This window comes from Pleurodeles waltl, unplaced genomic scaffold (assembly GCF_031143425.1).
Source record: "Pleurodeles waltl isolate 20211129_DDA unplaced genomic scaffold, aPleWal1.hap1.20221129 scaffold_69, whole genome shotgun sequence".
NCBI classification, from domain to species: domain Eukaryota; kingdom Metazoa; phylum Chordata; class Amphibia; order Caudata; family Salamandridae; genus Pleurodeles; species Pleurodeles waltl.
In genome coordinates this window covers 2,142,060-2,157,906 of record NW_027150390.1, presented here as the reverse complement: position 1 = coordinate 2,157,906, position 15,847 = coordinate 2,142,060, and the positions used below count along the sequence as shown (strand labels likewise).

The 15,847-nt window shown below is 47.1% G+C and overlaps 5 non-coding genes across 5 annotated transcripts; all 5 read left to right on the top strand.

Moving 5' to 3' along the window:
* Positions 1–1,478: 1,478 nt before the first annotated feature.
* TRNAG-UCC (transfer RNA glycine (anticodon UCC)) lies at positions 1,479–1,550 on the top strand. The gene has a single exon. It is a non-coding gene; the product is annotated as a tRNA-Gly (tRNA).
* A 3,115-nt stretch (positions 1,551–4,665) lies between these two features.
* Positions 4,666–4,737, top strand: TRNAG-UCC (transfer RNA glycine (anticodon UCC)). Its single transcript has one exon. It is a non-coding gene; the product is annotated as a tRNA-Gly (tRNA).
* A 1,522-nt stretch (positions 4,738–6,259) lies between these two features.
* On the top strand, positions 6,260–6,331 carry TRNAG-UCC (transfer RNA glycine (anticodon UCC)). Its single transcript has one exon. It is a non-coding gene; the product is annotated as a tRNA-Gly (tRNA).
* A 4,709-nt stretch (positions 6,332–11,040) lies between these two features.
* Positions 11,041–11,112, top strand: TRNAG-UCC (transfer RNA glycine (anticodon UCC)). Its single transcript has one exon. It is a non-coding gene; the product is annotated as a tRNA-Gly (tRNA).
* Positions 11,113–14,216: 3,104 nt separating this feature from the next.
* TRNAG-UCC (transfer RNA glycine (anticodon UCC)) lies at positions 14,217–14,288 on the top strand. The gene has a single exon. It is a non-coding gene; the product is annotated as a tRNA-Gly (tRNA).
* The last annotated feature ends 1,559 nt before the right edge of the window (positions 14,289–15,847 follow it).

Below are 15,847 nucleotides of genomic sequence, written 5' to 3'. Positions count from 1 at the left end.
AATATGTTAAAAAAAAGAGAAATATCTTGACCAGATTACTCAGCTATTAGATAAATAATAAACAAAGACATAGGCAGGCGTCCCAAAAGCCCCGTCTGCGACTTTCTATGTCCTGAAATTTTTATATTTTACAAACAGCAGTCACCACTCACAACTGCTGGCAATAAATGGGCTGCAGGGGGGCAGGCAATGAAACGGCTAAGCCCGTCTGCCCGACCAGCCTTTAGAACTGCAGCATCTCTGCAGTAAAAAGTGTTTCAGGTCAATATCTCTCCCCTGGAAAAAATGTGCAAGACCCACCACCGATAAATGTGGCAAAAGTCCCCAAAATTTTCTGCATATTTGTGCTCTTACCTGAAAGCAGCGCCACCTTGTAGTCATCGCAGGCAACTGCAGCATACAACCAAATTTATCCGAGAGCAAGGTGAAAGAAACCCAAGGGAACAGCCCCTGTCTGCAGCAGGAAGGTTGGCTGCTTCGAATGGACAGAACTTCCAGTCCTAAGTCCACTCACGTCCCGAACGCTCATACCGGGCAAGCCCTCACCGGGTGCACCTCTGGCTCCCAGGTAAGGCCAAAACCTGAGCATGGTAGCGCAGGATCACAGAGAAGGAGCGGGTGGGGGTGCTTCTGTCTTGACAAAGGCGTGACATGGCTAGTGACTGAGAGGGCCTTGACTTTCCCCTATGACTGACTGTGAGAGGGGAAGGCGAAGATTTTCTGCACCCAGCATGCCTTGTGACATTCTTAGGCAAATGAGGTGAGAGCCCTGCCAGAATAGCTCCAGCGATCCCATGCCACTCCTCTGAAGGCTCCTGATCTGCATAACCACAGCATTTTGAGCAGGAAGCAGAGTGGCGCAGCAGAAGCGTGCTGGGCCCCTAACCCAGAGGTCGATGGATCGAAGCCATCCTCTGCTAGCATGGATTGATTTTTTTTCTTGTGAGGACCACTCTCTCGTTTCCACGCTGCCAGAGCGTAAAACAGCATGCTTGTGCCAGCTTTTTGTGGGAAGAGACTGCTCAACTATCGGTCTCTGCTCAAAGTCAGGGAGACAGATGGTCAGAGAATCAACCCTACACTTCAAAGGAAATGATGCACAGTTATGACCATTAACGAAAGATGGGACCCTCGCACTTCTTTCTGAGGCTGCTTGGAACGTTATTATTCCCTTTTTTTGTCCTGCTATTATCAATCTCCTGTGAATTTCGTGGAGCTGTTTTCTTTCTCTAACCTGCTGTTTTTCCCTTACTGCCAATATATGCTTATTTCAATGATTTGAACTGCTGCTTTCCCTTTCTCCTTTTCTGCGCAGCTTTTGCATTGGTTTCAATCTCCAGTTCCTTAGCAGTTGCAAGAACTTTTTTCCTGATTTTCATGTTGGTCTGTAAACCAAAAATACCTCTGATACTGGTGCAATATAGTCATTGAACTCAGGGTTGTGATGTCTAGAGTTTAAAAAAAACATATGCCACGGAGCGTTGGTGGTATAGTGGTGAGCATAACTGCCTTCCAAGCAGTTGACCCGGGTTCGATTCCCGGCCAACGCAGTGCTAATATTTATACATTAAGCAAGCTGTAGCTATTCTAACGCAATATGTTAAAAAAAGAGAAATATCTTGACCAGATTACTCAGCTATTAGATAAATAATAAACAAAGACATAGGCAGGCGTCCCAAAAGCCCCGTCTGCGACTTTCTATGTCCTGAAATTTTTATATTTTACAAACAGCAGTCACCACTCACAACTGCTGGCAATAAATGGGCTGCAGGGGGGCAGGCAATGAAACGGCTAAGCCCGTCTGCCCGACCAGCCTTTAGAACTGCAGCATCTCTGCAGTAAAAAGTGTTTCAGGTCAATATCTCTCCCCTGGAAAAAATGTGCAAGACCCACCACCGATAAATGTGGCAAAAGTCCCCAACATTTTCTGCATATTTGTGCTCTTACCTGAAAGCAGCGCCACCTTGTAGTCATCGCAGGCAACTGCAGCATACAACCAAATTTATCCGAGAGCAAGGTGAAAGAAACCCAAGGGAACAGCCCCTGTCTGCAGCAGGAAGGTTGGCTGCTTCGAATGGACAAAACTTCCAGTCCTAAGTCCACTCACGTCCCGAACGCTCATACCGGGCAAGCCCTTACCGGGTGCACCTCTGGCTCCCAGGTAAGGCCAAAACCTGAGCATGGTAGCGCAGGATCACAGAGAAGGAGCGGGTGGGGGTGCTTCTGTCTTGACAAAGGCGTGACATGGCTAGTGACTGAGAGGGCCTTGACTTTCCCCTATGACTGACTGTGAGAGGGGAAGGCGAAGATTTTCTGCACCCAGCATGCCTTGTGACATTCTTAGGCAAATGAGGTGAGAGCCCTGCCAGAATAGCTCCAGCGATCCCATGCCACTCCTCTGAAGGCTCCTGATCTGCATAACCACAGCATTTTGAGCAGGAAGCAGAGTGGCGCAGCGGAAGCGTGCTGGGCCCATAACCCAGAGGTCGATGGATCAAAACCATCCTCTGCTAGCATGGATTGATTTTTTTTCTAGTGAGGACCACTCTCTCGTTTCCACGCTGCCAGAGCGGAAAACAGCAGGCTTGTGCCAGCTTTTTGTGGGAAGAGACTGCTCAACTATCAGTCTCTGCTCAAAGTCAGGGAGACAGATGGTCAGAGAATCAACCCTACACTTCAAAGGAAATGATGCACAGTTATGACCATTAAAGAAAGATGGGACCCTCGCACTTCTTTCTGAGCCTGCTTGGAACGTTATTATTCCCTTTTTTTGTCCTGCTATTATCAATCTCCTGTGAATTTCGTGGAACTGTTTTCTTTCTCTACCCTGCTGTTTTTCCCTTGCTGCCAATATATGCTTATTTCAATGATTTGAACTGCCGCTTTCCCTTTCTCCTTTTCTGCGCAGCTTTTGCATTGGTTTCAATCTCCAGTTCCTTAGCAGTTGCAAGAACTTTTTTCCTGATTTTCATGTTGGTCTGTAAACCAAAAATACCTCTGATACTGGTGCAATATAGTCATTGAACTCAGGGTTGTGATGTCTAGAGTTTAAAAAAAACATATGCCATGGAGCGTTGGTGGTATAGTGGTGAGCATAGCTGCCTTCCAAGCTGTTGACCTGGGTTTGATTCCCGGCCAACGCAGTGCTAATATTTATACATTAAGCAAGCTGTAGCTATTCTAACGCAATATGTTAAAAAAAAGAGAAATATCTTGACCAGATTACTCAGCTATTAGATAAATAATAAACAAAGACATAGGCAGGCATCCCAAAAGCCCCGTCTGCGACTTTCTATGTCCTGAAATTTTTATATTTTACAAACAGCAGTCACCACTCACAACTGCTGGCAATAAATGGGCTGCAGGGGGGCAGGCAATGAAACGGCTAAGCCCGTCTGCCCGACCAGCCTTTAGAACTGCAGCATCTCTGCAGTAAAAAGTGTTTCAGGTCAATATCTCTCCCCTGGAAAAAATGTGCAAGACCCACCACCGATAAATGTGGCAAAAGTCCCCAACATTTTCTGCATATTTGTGCTCTTACCTGAAAGCAGCGCCACCTTGTAGTCATCGCAGGCAACTGCAGCATACAACCAAATTTATCCGAGAGCAAGGTGAAAGAAACCCAAGGGGACAGCCCCTGTCTGCAGCAGGAAGGTTGGCTGCTTCGAATGGACAGAACTTCCAGTCCTAAGTCCACTCACGTCCCGAACGCTCATACCGGGCAAGCCCTTACCGGGTGCACCTCTGGCTCCCAGGTAAGGCCAAAACCTGAGCATGGTAGCGCAGGATCACAGAGAAGGAGCGGGTGGGGGTGCTTCTGTCTTGACAAAGGCGTGACATGGCTAGTGACTGAGAGGGCCTTGACTTTCCCCTATGACTGACTGTGAGAGGGGAAGGCGAAGATTTTCTGCACCCAGCATGCCTTGTGATATTCTTAGGCAAATGAGGTGAGAGCCCTGCCAGAATAGCTCCAGCGATCCCATGCCACTCCTCTGAAGGCTCCTGATCTGCATAACCACAGCATTTTGAGCAGGAAGCAGAGTGGCGCAGCGGAAGCGTGCTGGGCCCATAACCCAGAGGTCGATGGATCGAAACCATCCTCTGCTAGCATGGATTGATTTTTTTTCTTGTGAGGACCACTCTCTCGTTTCCACGCTGCCAGAGCGGAAAACAGCAGGCTTGTGCCAGCTTTTTGTGGGAAGAGACTGCTCAACTATCGGTCTCTGCTCAAAGTCAGGGAGACAGATGGTCAGAGAATCAACCCTACACTTCAAAGGAAATGATGCACAGTTATGACCATTAACGAAAGATGGGACCCTCGCACTTCTTTCTGAGGCTGCTTGGAACGTTATTATTCCCTTTTTTTGTCCTGCTATTATCAATCTCCTGTGAATTTCGTGGAGCTGTTTTCTTTCTCTACCCTGCTGTTTTTCCCTTGCTGCCAATATATGCTTATTTCAATGAATTGAACTGCTGCTTTCCCTTTCTCCTTTTCTGCGCAGCTTTTGCATTGGTTTCAATCTCCAGTTCCTTAGCAGTTGCAAGAACTTTTTTCCTGATTTTCATGTTGGTCTGTAAACCAAAAATACCTCTGATACTGGTGCAATATAGTCATTGAACTCAGGGTTGTGATGTCTAGAGTTTAAAAAAAACATATATCACGGAGCGTTGGTGGTATAGTGGTGAGCATAGCTGCCTTCCAAGCAGTTGACCCGGGTTCGATTCCCGGCCAACGCAGTGCTAATATTTATACATTAAGCAAGCTGTAGCTATTCTAACGCAATATGTTAAAAAAAAGAGAAATATCTTGACCAGATTACTCAGCTATTAGATAAATAATAAACAAAGACATAGGCAGGCATCCCAAAAGCCCCGTCTGCGACTTTCTATGTCCTGAAATTTTTATATTTTACAAACAGCAGTCACCACTCACAACTGCTGGTAATAAATGGGCTGCAGGGGGGCAGGCAATGAAACGGCTAAGCCCTTCTGCCCGACCAGCCTTTAGAACTGCAGCATCTCTGCAGTAAAAAGTGTTTCAGGTCAATATCTCTCCCCTGGAAAAAATGTGCGAGACCCACCACCGATAAATGTGGCAAAAGTCCCCAACATTTTATGCATATTTGTGCTCTTACCTGAAAGCAGCGCCACCTTGTAGTCATCGCAGGCAACTGCAGCATACAACCAAATTTATCCGAGAGCAAGGTGAAAGAAACCCAAGGGGACAGCCCCTGTCTGCAGCAGGAAGGTTGGCTGCTTCGAATGGACAGAACTTCCAGTCCTAAGTCCACTCACGTCCCTAACGCTCATACCGGGCAAGCCCTCACCGGGTGCACCTCTGGCTCCCAGGTAAGGCCAAAACCTGAGCATGGTAGCGCAGGATCACAGAGAAGGAGCGGGTGGGGGTGCTTCTGTCTTGACAAAGGCGTGACATGGCTAGTGACTGAGAGGGCCTTGACTTTCCCCTATGACTGACTGTGAGAGGGGAAGGCGAAGATTTTCTGCACCCAGCATGCCTTGTGATATTCTTAGGCAAATGAGGTGAGAGCCCTGCCAGAATAGCTCCAGCGATCCCATGCCACTCCTCTGAAGGCTCCTGATCTGCATAACCACAGCATTTTGAGCAGGAAGCAGAGTGGCGCAGCGGAAGCGTGCTGGGCCCATAACCCAGAGGTCGATGGATCGAAACCATCCTCTGCTAGCATGGATTGATTTTTTTTCTTGTGAGGACCACTCTCTCGTTTCCACGCTGCCAGAGCGGAAAACAGCAGGCTTGTGCCAGCTTTTTGTGGGAAGAGACTGCTCAACTATCGGTCTCTGCTCAAAGTCAGGGAGACAGATGGTCAGAGAATCAACCCTACACTTCAAAGGAAATGATGCACAGTTATGACCATTAACGAAAGATGGGACCCTCGCACTTCTTTCTGAGGCTGCTTGGAACGTTATTATTCCCTTTTTTTGTCCTGCTATTATCAATCTCCTGTGAATTTCGTGGAGCTGTTTTCTTTCTCTACCCTGCTGTTTTTCCCTTGCTGCCAATATATGCTTATTTCAATGAATTGAACTGCTGCTTTCCCTTTCTCCTTTTCTGCGCAGCTTTTGCATTGGTTTCAATCTCCAGTTCCTTAGCAGTTGCAAGAACTTTTTTCCTGATTTTCATGTTGGTCTGTAAACCAAAAATACCTCTGATACTGGTGCAATATAGTCATTGAACTCAGGGTTGTGATGTCTAGAGTTTAAAAAAAACATATATCACGGAGCGTTGGTGGTATAGTGGTGAGCATAGCTGCCTTCCAAGCAGTTGACCCGGGTTCGATTCCCGGCCAACGCAGTGCTAATATTTATACATTAAGCAAGCTGTAGCTATTCTAACGCAATATGTTAAAAAAAAGAGAAATATCTTGACCAGATTACTCAGCTATTAGATAAATAATAAACAAAGACATAGGCAGGCATCCCAAAAGCCCCGTCTGCGACTTTCTATGTCCTGAAATTTTTATATTTTACAAACAGCAGTCACCACTCACAACTGCTGGTAATAAATGGGCTGCAGGGGGGCAGGCAATGAAACGGCTAAGCCCTTCTGCCCGACCAGCCTTTAGAACTGCAGCATCTCTGCAGTAAAAAGTGTTTCAGGTCAATATCTCTCCCCTGGAAAAAATGTGCGAGACCCACCACCGATAAATGTGGCAAAAGTCCCCAACATTTTATGCATATTTGTGCTCTTACCTGAAAGCAGCGCCACCTTGTAGTCATCGCAGGCAACTGCAGCATACAACCAAATTTATCCGAGAGCAAGGTGAAAGAAACCCAAGGGGACAGCCCCTGTCTGCAGCAGGAAGGTTGGCTGCTTCGAATGGACAGAACTTCCAGTCCTAAGTCCACTCACGTCCCTAACGCTCATACCGGGCAAGCCCTCACCGGGTGCACCTCTGGCTCCCAGGTAAGGCCAAAACCTGAGCATGGTAGCGCAGGATCACAGAGAAGGAGCGGGTGGGGGTGCTTCTGTCTTGACAAAGGCGTGACATGGCTAGTGACTGAGAGGGCCTTGACTTTCCCCTATGACTGACTGTGAGAGGGGAAGGCGAAGATTTTCTGCACCCAGCATGCCTTGTGACATTCTTAGGCAAATGAGGTGAGAGCCCTGCCAGAATAGCTCCAGCGATCCCATGCCACTCCTCTGAAGGCTCCTGATCTGCATTACCACAGCATTTTGAGCAGGAAGCAGAGTGGCGCAGCGGAAGCGTGCTGGGCCCCTAACCCAGAGGTCGATGGAACGAAACCATCTTCTGCTAGCATGGATTGATTTTTTTTCTTGTGAGGACCACTCTCTCGTTTCCACGCTGCCAGAGCGGAAAACAGCAGGCTTGTGCCAGCTTTTTGTGGGAAGAGACTGCTCAACTATCGGTCTCTGCTCAAAGTCAGGGAGACAGATGGTCAGAGAATCAACCCTACACTTCAAAGGAAATGATGCACAGTTATGACCATTAAAGAAAGATGGGACCCTCGCACTTCTTTCTGAGGCTGCTTGGAACGTTATTATTCCCTTTTTTTGTCCTGCTATTATCAATCTCCTGTGAATTTCGTGGAGCTGTTTTCTTTCTCTACCCTGCTGTTTTTCCCTTGCTGCCAATATATGCTTATTTCAATGATTTGAACTGCTGCTTTCCCTTTCTCCTTTTCTGCGCAGCTTTTGCATTGGTTTCAATCTCCAGTTCCTTAGCAGTTGCAAGAACTTTTTTCCTGATTTTCATGTTGGTCTGTAAACCAAAAATACCTCTGATACTGGTGCAATATAGTCATTGAACTCAGGGTTGTGATGTCTAGAGTTTTAAAAAAACATATGCCATGGAGCGTTGGTGGTATAGTGGTGAGCATAGCTGCCTTCCAAGCTGTTGACCTGGGTTTGATTCCCGGCCAACGCAGTGCTAATATTTATACATTAAGCAAGCTGTAGCTATTCTAACGCAATATGTTAAAAAAAAGAGAAATATCTTGACCAGATTACTCAGCTATTAGATAAATAATAAACAAAGACATAGGCAGGCATCCCAAAAGCCCCGTCTGCGACTTTCTATGTCCTGAAATTTTTATATTTTACAAACAGCAGTCACCACTCACAACTGCTGGTAATAAATGGGCTGCAGGGGGGCAGGCAATGAAACGGCTAAGCCCTTCTGCCCGACCAGCCTTTAGAACTGAAGCATCTCTGCAGTAAAAAGTGTTTCAGGTCAATATCTCTCCCCTGGAAAAAATGTGCGAGACCCACCACCGATAAATGTGGCAAAAGTCCCCAACATTTTATGCATATTTGTGCTGTTACCTGAAAGCAGCGCCACCTTGTAGTCATCGCAGGCAACTGCAGCATACAACCAAATTTATCCGAGAGCAAGGTGAAAGAAACCCAAGGGGACAGCCCCTGTCTGCAGCAGGAAGGTTGGCTGCTTCGAATGGACAGAACTTCCAGTCCTAAGTCGACTCACGTCCCGAACGCTCATACCGGGCAAGCCCTCACCGGGTGCACCTCTGGCTCCCAGGTAAGGCCAAAACCTGAGCATGGTAGCGCAGGATCACAGAGAAGGAGCGGGTGGGGGTGCTTCTGTCTTGACAAAGGCGTGACATGGCTAGTGACTGAGAGGGCCTTGACTTTCCCCTATGACTGACTGTGAGAGGGGAAGGCGAAGATTTTCTGCACCCAGCATGCCTTGTGACATTCTTAGGCAAATGAGGTGAGAGCCCTGCCAGAATAGCTCCAGCGATCCCATGCCACTCCTCTGAAGGCTCCTGATCTGCATAACCACAGCATATTGAGCAGGAAGCAGAGTGGCGCAGCGGAAGCGTGCTGGGCCCATAACCCAGAGGTCGATGGATCAAAACCATCCTCTGCTAGCATGGATTGATTTTTTTTCTTGTGAGGACCACTCTCTCGTTTCCACGCTGCCAGAGCGGAAAACAGCAGGCTTGTGCCAGCTTTTTGTGGGAAGAGACTGCTCAACTATCGGTCTCTGCTCAAAGTCAGGGAGACAGATGGTCAGAGAATCAACCCTACACTTCAAAGGAAATGATGCACAGTTATGACCATTAAAGAAAGATGGGACCCTCGCACTTCTTTCTGAGCCTGCTTGGAACGTTATTATTCCCTTTTTTTGTCCTGCTATTATCAATCTCCTGTGAATTTCGTGGAGCTGTTTTCTTTCTCTACACTGCTGTTTTTCCCTTGCTGCCAATATATGCTTATTTCAATGATTTGAACTGCCGCTTTCCCTTTCTCCTTTTCTGCGCAGCTTTTGCATTGGTTTCAATCTCCAGTTCCTTAGCAGTTGCAAGAACTTTTTTCCTGATTTTCATGTTGGTCTGTAAACCAAAAATACCTCTGATACTGGTGCAATATAGTCATTGAACTCAGGGTTGTGATGTCTAGAGTTTAAAAAAAACATATGCCATGGAGCGTTGGTGGTATAGTGGTGAGCATAGCTGCCTTCCAAGCTGTTGACCTGGGTTTGATTCCCGGCCAACGCAGTGCTAATATTTATACATTAAGCAAGCTGTAGCTATTCTAACGCAATATGTTAAAAAAAAGAGAAATATCTTGACCAGATTACTCAGCTATTAGATAAATAATAAACAAAGACATAGGCAGGCATCCCAAAAGCCCCGTCTGCGACTTTCTATGTCCTGAAATTTTTATATTTTACAAACAGCAGTCACCACTCACAACTGCTGGTAATAAATGGGCTGCAGGGGGGCAGGCAATGAAACGGCTAAGCCCTTCTGCCCGACCAGCCTTTAGAACTGCAGCATCTCTGCAGTAAAAAGTGTTTCAGGTCAATATCTCTCCCCTGGAAAAAATGTGCGAGACCCACCACCGATAAATGTGGCAAAAGTCCCCAACATTTTATGCATATTTGTGCTCTTACCTGAAAGCAGCGCCACCTTGTAGTCATCGCAGGCAACTGCAGCATACAACCAAATTTATCCGAGAGCAAGGTGAAAGAAACCCAAGGGGACAGCCCCTGTCTGCAGCAGGAAGGTTGGCTGCTTCGAATGGACAGAACTTCCAGTCCTAAGTCCACTCACGTCCCGAACGCTCATACCGGGCAAGCCCTCACCGGGTGCACCTCTGGCTCCCAGGTAAGGCCAAAACCTGAGCATGGTAGCGCAGGATCACAGAGAAGGAGCGGGTGGGGGTGCTTCTGTCTTCACAAAGGCGTGACATGGCTAGTGACTGAGAGGGCCTTGACTTTCCCCTATGACTGACTGTGAGAGGGGAAGGCGAAGATTTTCTGCACCCAGCATGCCTTGTGACATTCTTAGGCAAATGAGGTGAGAGCCCCGCCAGAATAGCTCCAGCGATCCCATGCCACTCCTCTGAAGGCTCCTGATCTGCATAACCACAGCATTTTGAGCAGGAAGCAGAGTGGCGCAGCGGAAGCGTGCTGGGCCCATAACCCAGAGGTCGATTGATCGAAACCATCCTCTGCTAGCATGGATTGATTTTTTTTCTTGTGAGGACCACTCTCTCGTTTCCACGCTGCCAGAGCGGAAAACAGCAGGCTTGTGCCAGCTTTTTGTGGGAAGAGACTGCTCAACTATCGGTCTCTGCTCAAAGTCAGGGAGACAGATGGTCAGAAATCAACCCTACACTTCAAAGGAAATGATGCACAGTTATGACCATTAACGAAAGATGGGACCCTCGCACTTCTTTCTGAGGCTGCTTGGAACGTTATTATTCCCTTTTTTTGTCCTGCTATTATCAATCTCCTGTGAATTTCGTGGAGCTGTTTTCTTTCTCTACCCTGCTGTTTTTCCCTTGCTGCCAATATATGCTTATTTCAATGAATTGAACTGCTGCTTTCCCTTTCTCCTTTTCTGTGCAGCTTTTGCATTGGTTTCAATCTCCAGTTCCTTAGCAGTTGCAAGAACTTTTTTCCTGATTTTCATGTTGGTCTGTAAACCAAAAATACCTCTGATACTGGTGCAATATAGTCATTGAACTCAGGGTTGTGATGTCTAGAGTTTAAAAAAAACATATACCACGGAGCGTTGGTGGTATAGTGGTGAGCATAGCTGCCTTCCAAGCAGTTGACCCGGGTTCGATTCCCGGCCAACGCAGTGCTAATATTTATACATTAAGCAAGCTGTAGCTATTCTAACGCAATATGTTAAAAAAAAGAGAAATATCTTGACCAGATTACTCAGCTATTAGATAAATAATAAACAAAGACATAGGCAGGCATCCCAAAAGCCCCGTCTGCGACTTTCTATGTCCTGAAATTTTTATATTTTACAAACAGCAGTCACCACTCACAACTGCTGGTAATAAATGGGCTGCAGGGGGGCAGGCAATGAAACGGCTAAGCCCTTCTGCCCGACCAGCCTTTAGAACTGCAGCATCTCTGCAGTAAAAAGTGTTTCAGGTCAATATCTCTCCCCTGGAAAAAATGTGCGAGACCCACCACCGATAAATGTGGCAAAAGTCCCCAACATTTTATGCATATTTGTGCTCTTACCTGAAAGCAGCGCCACCTTGTAGTCATCGCAGGCAACTGCAGCATACAACCAAATTTATCCGAGAGCAAGGTGAAAGAAACCCAAGGGGACAGCCCCTGTCTGCAGCAGGAAGGTTGGCTGCTTCGAATGGACAGAACTTCCAGTCCTAAGTCCACTCACGTCCCTAACGCTCCCCTCACCGGGTGCACCTCTGGCTCCCAGGTAAGGCCAAAACCTGAGCATGGTAGCGCAGGATCACAGAGAAGGAGCGGGTGGGGGTGCTTCTGTCTTGACAAAGGAGTGACATGGCTAGTGACTGAGAGGGCCTTGACTTTCCCCTATGACTGACTGTGAGAGGGGAAGGCGAAGATTTTCTGCACCCAGCATGCCTTGTGACATTCTTAGGCAAATGAGGTGAGAGCCCTGCCAGAATAGCTCCCGCGATCCCATGCCACTCCTCTGAAGGCTCCTGATCTGCATAACCACAGCATTTTGAGCAGGAAGCAGAGTGGCGCAGCGGAAGCGTGCTGGACCCCTAACCCAGAAGTCGATGGAACGAAACCATCTTCTGCTAGCATGGATTGATTTTTTTTCTTGTGAGGACCACTCTCTCGTTTCCACGCTGCCAGAGCGGAAAACAGCAGGCTTGTGCCAGCTTTTTGTGGGAAGAGACTGCTCAACTATCGGTCTCTGCTCAAAGTCAGGGAGACAGATGGTCAGAGAATCAACCCTACACTTCAAAGGAAATGATGCACAGTTATGACCATTAAAGAAAGATGGGACCCTCGCACTTCTTTCTGAGGCTGCTTGGAACGTTATTATTCCCTTTTTTTGTCCTGCTATTATCAATCTCCTGTGAATTTCGTGGAGCTGTTTTCTTTCTCTACCCTGCTGTTTTTCCCTTGGTGCCAATATATGCTTATTTCAATGATTTGAACTGCTGCTTTCCCTTTCTCCTTTTCTGCGCAGCTTTTGCATTGGTTTCAATCTCCAGTTCCTTAGCAGTTGCAAGAACTTTTTTCCTGATTTTCATGTTGGTCTGTAAACCAAAAATACCTCTGATACTGGTGCAATATAGTCATTGAACTCAGGGTTGTGATGTCTAGAGTTTAAAAAAAACATATGCCATGGAGCGTTGGTGGTATAGTGGTGAGCATAGCTGCCTTCCAAGCTGTTGACCTGGGTTTGATTCCCGGCCAACGCAGTGCTAATATTTATACATTAAGCAAGCTGTAGCTATTCTAACGCAATATGTTAAAAAAAAGAGAAATATCTTGACCAGATTACTCAGCTATTAGATAAATAATAAACAAAGACATAGGCAGGCACCCCAAAAGCCCCGTCTGCGACTTTCTATGTCCTGAAATTTTTATATTTTACAAACAGCAGTCACCACTCACAACTGCTGGTAATAAATGGGCTGCAGGGGGGCAGGCAATGAAACGGCTAAGCCCTTCTGCCCGACCAGCCTTTAGAACTGCAGCATCTCTGCAGTAAAAAGTGTTTCAGGTCAATATCTCTCCCCTGGAAAAAATGTGCGAGACCCACCACCGATAAATGTGGCAAAAGTCCCCAACGTTTTATGCATATTTGTGCTGTTACCTGAAAGTAGCGCCACCTTGTAGTCATCGCAGGCAACTGCAGCATACAACCAAATTTATCCGAGAGCAAGGTGAAAGAAACCCAAGGGGACAGCCCCTGTCTGCAGCAGGAAGGTTGGCTGCTTCGAATGGACAGAACTTTCAGTCCTAAGTCCACTCACGTCCCGAACGCTCATACCGGGCAAGCCCTCACCGGGTGCACCTCTGGCTCCCAGGTAAGGCCAAAACCTGAGCATGGTAGCGCAGGATCACAGAGAAGGAGCGGGTGGGGGTGCTTCTGTCTTGACAAAGGCGTGACATGGCTAGTGACTGAGAGGGCCTTGACTTTCCCCTATGACTGACTGTGAGAGGGGAAGGTGAAGATTTTCTGCACCCAGCATGCCTTGTGACATTCTTAGGCAAATGAGGTGAGAGCCCTGCCAGAATAGCTCCAGCGATCCCATGCCACTCCTCTGAAGGCTCCTGATCTGCATAACCACAGCATTTTGAGCAGGAAGCAGAGTGGCGCAGCGGAAGCGTGCTGGGCCCATAACCCAGAGGTCGATGGATCGAAACCATCCTCTGCTAGCATGGATTGATTTTTTTTCTTGTGAGGACCACTCTCTCGTTTCCACGCTGCCAGAGCGGAAAACAGCAGGCTTGTGCCAGCTTTTTGTGGGAAGAGACTGCTCAACTATCGGTCTCTGCTCAAAGTCAGGGAGACAGATGGTCAGAGAATCAACCCTACACTTCAAAGGAAATGATGCACAGTTATGACCATTAACGAAAGATGGGACCCTCGCACTTCTTTCTGAGGCTGCTTGGAACGTTATTATTCCCTTTTTTTGTCCTGCTATTATCAATCTCCTGTGAATTTCGTGGAGCTGTTTTCTTTCTCTACCCTGCTGTTTTTCCCTTGCTGCCAATATATGCTTATTTCAATGAATTGAACTGCTGCTTTCCCTTTCTCCTTTTCTGCGCAGCTTTTGCATTGGTTTCAATCTCCAGTTCCTTAGCAGTTGCAAGAACTTTTTTCCTGATTTTCATGTTGGTCTGTAAACCAAAAATACCTCTGATACTGGTGCAATATAGTCATTGAACTCAGGGTTGTGATGTCTAGAGTTTAAAAAAAACATATACCACGGAGCGTTGGTGGTATAGTGGTGAGCATAGCTGCCTTCCAAGCAGTTGACCCGGGTTCGATTCCCGGCCAACGCAGTGCTAATATTTATACATTAAGCAAGCTGTAGCTATTCTAACGCAATATGTTAAAAAAAAGAGAAATATCTTGACCAGATTACTCAGCTATTAGATAAATAATAAACAAAGATATAGGCAGGCATCCCAAAAGCCCCGTCTGCGACTTTCTATGTCCTGAAATTTTTATATTTTACAAACAGCAGTCACCACTCACAACTGCTGGTAATAAATGGGCTGCAGGGGGGCAGGCAATGAAACGGCTAAGCCCTTCTGCCCGACCAGCCTTTAGAACTGCAGCATCTCTGCAGTAAAAAGTGTTTCAGGTCAATATCTCTCCCCTGGAAAAAATGTGCGAGACCCACCACCGATAAATGTGGCAAAAGTCCCCAACATTTTATGCATATTTGTGCTCTTACCTGAAAGCACCGCCACCTTGTAGTCATCGCAGGCAACTGCAGCATACAACCAAATTTATCCGAGAGCAAGGTGAAAGAAACCCAAGGGGACAGCCCTTGTCTGCAGCAGGAAGGTTGGCTGCTTCGAATGGACAGAACTTCCAGTCCTAAGTCCACTCACGTCCCTAACGCTCATACCGGGCAAGCCCTCACCGGGTGCACCTCTGGCTCCCAGGTAAGGCCAAAACCTGAGCATGGTAGCGCAGGATCACAGAGAAGGAGCGGGTGGGGGTGCTTCTGTCTTGACAAAGGCGTGACATGGCTAGTGACTGAGAGGGCCTTGACTTTCCCCTATGACTGACTGTGAGAGGGGAAGGCGAAGATTTTCTGCACCCAGCATGCCTTGTGACATTCTTAGGCAAATGAGGTGAGAGCCCTGCCAGAATAGCTCCAGCGATCCCATGCCACTCCTCTGAAGGCTCCTGATCTGCATAACCACAGCATTTTGAGCAGGAAGCAGAGTGGCGCAGCGGAAGCGTGCTGGGCCCCTAACCCAGAGGTCGATGGAACGAAACCATCTTCTGCTAGCATGGATTGATTTTTTTTCTTGTGAGGACCACTCTCTCGTTTCCACGCTGCCAGAGCGGAAAACAGCAGGCTTGTGCCAGCTTTTTGTGGGAAGAGACTGCTCAACTATCGGTCTCTGCTCAAAGTCAGGGAGACAGATGGTCAGAGAATCAACCCTACACTTCAAAGGAAATGATGCACAGTTATGACCATTAACGAAAGATGGGACCCTCGCACTTCTTTCTGAGGCTGCTTGGAACGTTATTATTCCCTTTTTTTGTCCTGCTATTATCAATCTCCTGTGAATTTCGTGGAGCTGTTTTCTTTCTCTACCCTGCTGTTTTTCCCTTGCTGCCAATATATGCTTATTTCAATGAATTGAACTGCTGCTTTCCCTTTCTCCTTTTCTGCGCAGCTTTTGCATTGGTTTCAATCTCCAGTTCCTTAGCAGTTGCAAGAACTTTTTTCCTGATTTTCATGTTGGTCTGTAAACCAAAAATACCTCTGATACTGGTGCAATATAGTCATTGAACTCAGGGTTGTGATGTCTAGAGTTTAAAAAAAACATATACCACGGAGCGTTGGTGGTATAGTGGTGACCATAGCTGCCTTCCA